At 35.6% G+C, this 4,581-nt stretch overlaps 1 long non-coding RNA gene across 1 annotated transcript; it reads left to right on the top strand.

The window, feature by feature from the left end:
• Positions 1–225: 225 nt before the first annotated feature.
• Positions 226–1,022, top strand: LOC128039250 (uncharacterized). Its single transcript, XR_008193747.1, has 2 exons — positions 226–652; positions 784–1,022. It is a non-coding gene; the product is annotated as an uncharacterized LOC128039250 (long non-coding RNA).
• Positions 1,023–4,581: the final 3,559 nt, after the last annotated feature.

Below are 4,581 nucleotides of genomic sequence, written 5' to 3' on the forward strand. Positions count from 1 at the left end.
CGTGCATTAAATTAAAAATGAAATACGCGAAATTACCGAAAAGGTCCAAAATACAAGTTTGGTTTTTTCCTTTTTCTTTTTTTTTTTTTTCTTCCTCTTTTTTTTCTGGACTGCTGCCTCTGGGCTTGGGCACTGATGGGCCTGTTGCTGGTGGCCTACTACTAGCGCTGGGCTGTGCAAAGTGGGCCTGCTGTTTGGTGGGCTGGCCTGCTCCCTTTCTTTTTTTCTACCCCTTTTGTTTTTTTTTCTTTTGGGCTTTGTTGTTTTTTTTGGGCCTGGGGGCTGCTGGTGGTATGGCCTGCTGGGTCGGGTCGTCAGTTGATTCGGGTCGGGTCAGTTTGACCCGACTGAATTAAAATTTTTTCTTTCCCTTTCTTCTTTCTTTCTTTCTTTCTTCTCTTTTTCTTAATTTCTTTCTTTCTTTCACGATCAGCGCCCCCTTTTGTGTTGTCGGTGACGCCTCCTGGTGCGACGGCCGGCGGTGGTGCGCACGGTGGTCTCCTTTTCCCCTCCCTTTCCTTCTTTTCTTTTTTTCTTTTTCGAAGCTTTTTTTTCTCTCTTTTTTCTTTGCCTTTTTCTTTTTTGTTTTGGCTCTTGTTTGCTTTGCTAGGTGTCGGCGATGGGTACGACGGTGCTGGTGCGACGGCCGGCGGTGGGCTGCTTTTTTTTCTTTTTTCGCTCAAAAATTTGTTTTGTTTTGTTTTTTTTTCTTTTTGCCTCCTCCTCTTAATTTTGGGGTTGAAAACCCCTTATATATTGTTGAATTTTCTTCCTTTTTTGCAGGTTACAGGTGGCTAGGGAGGGCCTAGGTCGGCCGCCGCCGTTGCAGGTGCACAACTTGCGCTGGCGACTGCCAGAAGGACCAGATTGCAAATGCAGTAAAAATTCTAGGGCCAAAGTGTAATTTTGGGAAAATTTAGGGTCAAAATGTAATTCTAGGAATGTTCAAGGGTTAAAATGCAATTTCAAGAAAGTTTAAGGGTTGAAATGTAATTTCAAAAAAGTTAGGGGTCAAAATGCAATTTTTTTAAAAAAACACGAAAATTGTCCGGGACAAAATTCAGTGATTACACCCACAAAACCAAGTTCTTTGCCTTATATATCTTGGGGTCTTGATTTTCTTTTATTGGTAAAATTATTTTTATTCTTTTTCAAAATTTATGAAATGTTTATCAATATTTTGAATTTTCAGAATTTTAATATTTATATTATTATATATAAAATTTTGATTAAATTAATGTCACCTATAACTCAATTTCAATTTAGTTGTTAAATTATCAATATATTCTTATTTTAACAAAATAATAAATATATTACATAATTATTTTTACCCACGTTGTGGTGTTTTATAATATAACGACTTTTTAAGTTGTTGTACTAAGTCATTGCATCTAAATATTTCTAGGCCCACTAATAAATGTTGGAAGAATCATCCCTTTTTCAAATTTTTTTAGAAAATACGAAGGCACCTCTTGAATTAAAAATAAAACAAAACACACCAAACTCAAACGCATCCTTGAAGGGCAAGCAAAACTAACAAAACAATAAAGAACATACCAAATAAAAAGAAAAAGAAAAAGAGAAGAAATACAAAAATGATCAAAACACATAAAGAAGTCTTTCATCTTCTCATTTTTGTATCAATCATCCAAATTCAAAGTTCCGATCGTCTTCCAGAAAAACTCAAGCAATGATCGATCTAGCCTGGTCAGTCTGCTGCATCAAATATTGATCCCTTTCAGTAATCGCAACAGCATCATGATAGAAAGATAAATTCCTATTTTTAATGTATTTACTTTTAGCTAATTATCGGATAAAATACTATTAAATTTAAATTTTTATTATCAGGAATGAAATTGATGTGTTGAATTCAAACTCTTACAAAAAGAGCCTAAAATGGAACAAAAAACAAAAAGGAGGGCTTGATTGAAAGATTGAAAATTCAAATACGACTTGATAAAAATTAAAGCTTTGAAGATTTTTTTAAAAGTGGTTGGATAAAGATTGAATGATTTTTGATATTATTAGAATTCGTAATTAGTTTAAATTCTAGTTTAAATTTGATTTTTAAAATTTGAATTATTTAGTAATAACATTTAGTGATAATATTTAGGATTATTTAGTGATAATATTTAGGAAAAATTTAGCTAAATTTTAGCACTAAAAGTATATATAAATACCTAGTAGCTACAGCCAATTGAACACACACTTGGCCTTTGGCATTTAATAAATTATTTCTTCTTTTTTTTCCTTACCTGCGTCAGTGCTATATTTTCCTTACCTGCTATATTATGCTATTTCAATTTTTTTTCTTTCACTTTCAACCTTTTGGTTTAATTTCCTTCCAAGGCCTTTCTCCTTTCTACTTTCCACAATTTCATTTAAACCATTTATCATTTATTTTCAAGCATAATTCTTTCCATGATTAATTAAACTCTTTTTTAACTTTAGCCCGGAAGTTGCTCCAACAAAACAATCGTGAGATACAAATTCGCTCAAAAAATCTCTCAACGCAGCATTTTCTATCTCTCCGATATATGGGATAGTACAAATTCATTCCTTAAAGTTGATTCATTCGATTCAAAAAGTGCACATTGGGTTGGAGTTGTTTGGCATACAGTTGGGAAGATGAATCGGCCATGCTGTGTTCGAATTCTCACGAACAAATTGGCATGTCTAGGTGGGAAAAGCCAATTGGATTCCAACAAGGGAGATAGAGATCGGATTTAATTAAATGACCGACACGGTTGAGGCCGTTGATTTGAGTTGGGCTTTTTAGATCGCAAGGCTATCGAAATCTTAAATTGTGAACACGTGTATCGCAATTAGAAATTTGGCAAGAGTTAGATTGTAGGTCATATCGGGATTAACTACATAAGGAAAAGTTGATGATCGGGACGTTCTTAGTCGCTATAACCAGCTTATTGCTTAGAAGGGAAAATCTATTTCAAGGATCGATTCAAGATTGGAGTATACCGAGGCTAAGGCTAAGCTTAGAAAAATGTTTTATTTATCCATTTGTTTTATTTTCTTAAATTTATTTTTGCATTTTTGAATATATTTTTATTTTATTTTATTTTTTCTATTTCTTTATTTTATTATCTTAATCAATTTAAGCCTCCAGTTTTTATTTTTATTTTTAGCATTTCTACTCACAGGCTGTAGCCACGACTGTCGCCGCGACAGCAATTCTGGTCACGAAAAAAGACAAAATTAGATAGCCAGTCTCTGTGGATTTGACCCTACTACTCTATACTACCATTTACTTATTTTGTCATAGGAATTTATATTTGGTGGTTTCGATGCCCATCACATCAGGAGGTACTTCTTCAAGCCAGTATTGAGAGTTCCTTATTTTGAAACCCATGCTCGCTATTGTATGAGCAACTAAATTAGATTCTCGATCTGCATGTTGAAAAAAAAATAGAATCAAAATTAAGAGCCATCATTCTAATTTCTTTAACATAAACTCCAACCGCAGATCTATCTAAGACTCCTTTTTGTGCCTTTACAATTATCCTTGTAGAAGCCCAAATTTGCTGGCCTAGTAAAAATAATAACCCAATCACAAATGGGCCCAAAAATTAAAAACCTAGCTCAAACAACATTAACATTTTCAGCAGAAATGAGTAAAAGAAACCCTAGGAGCCGCATGCCTCGGGTGGCCTCCTCGTCTGCCACCCCACCACTGGCACCTTCAACAAGACGCCTCGACATCTTTTGCGTTGGCCCTCCACGCGTGTCGAGACCACTGCAGAGAGAAATGAATGCAAAGAAAAAAAGAGCAATAAAAAAAACAGTTTGTAATGGCCTATAAAAAACAACAAGAGCCATTTTTTTTTGTTCTACTTCGATTTTCTTTGTAAAAAAACCCACATCAGAATAGAAAATTTTAAAGGTTGAATCTGTGCTATTTTCTTCTTTGTTTTCTCTTATTTATTTGTTTTATCTTATTTTATTTTACTTTTTTTCGCCTTTTGCAAATCTATTTTAAATAACTATTATAAAAAAAATCAAAAGCAAAAAATAATGGGGAAGGGAACTCACCGGAAGTGGCTGTGGTTGCGCCGTCGGAGGGTCTCTCATCCATCGCCCGAATCGAGTCCAAGAGGCTGAGAACTTCCCTTGTTTTCGACTCCCATGGGTTGAGAGAGCTTTGGCTCTCAAGGATGCCATGGTGCAAGGGCTAATGGGCCCATTCTTCGGCGCCGGTCGCCGGCCACTTTGGTGGTGTGACGGAGGTCTTGAGAGACCGTCGGCCATTTGAGAATGGAGGGTGTTGAGAGAAAAACTGAGGCTCCTTCAGTTTTTTTTAGAAAATATGAAAAAGTGAAGTAAAAAAATATATTTTGGTTTATATTAGCAGTGAAACGGCGTCGTTTGATGGGGGGATCTGCGCATGCTTTGCCCTAATGGGTAATTTATGCATTTAGTCCATCCACCTTGCGTTAAAGTGTAATCCAACCTTTTATTTCTTTTCGATTTGGGCCGCGAATTTTGTTTTTATTTCAATCTGGTCCTCAGACCATGCGCAGACTCTCACTGCGTTTAGGGGTGGGAATATCTCCTAAAGGTCCCTCA

This window comes from Gossypium raimondii, chromosome 1 (genome assembly GCF_025698545.1).
Source record: "Gossypium raimondii isolate GPD5lz chromosome 1, ASM2569854v1, whole genome shotgun sequence".
Taxonomy (NCBI): domain Eukaryota; kingdom Viridiplantae; phylum Streptophyta; class Magnoliopsida; order Malvales; family Malvaceae; genus Gossypium; species Gossypium raimondii.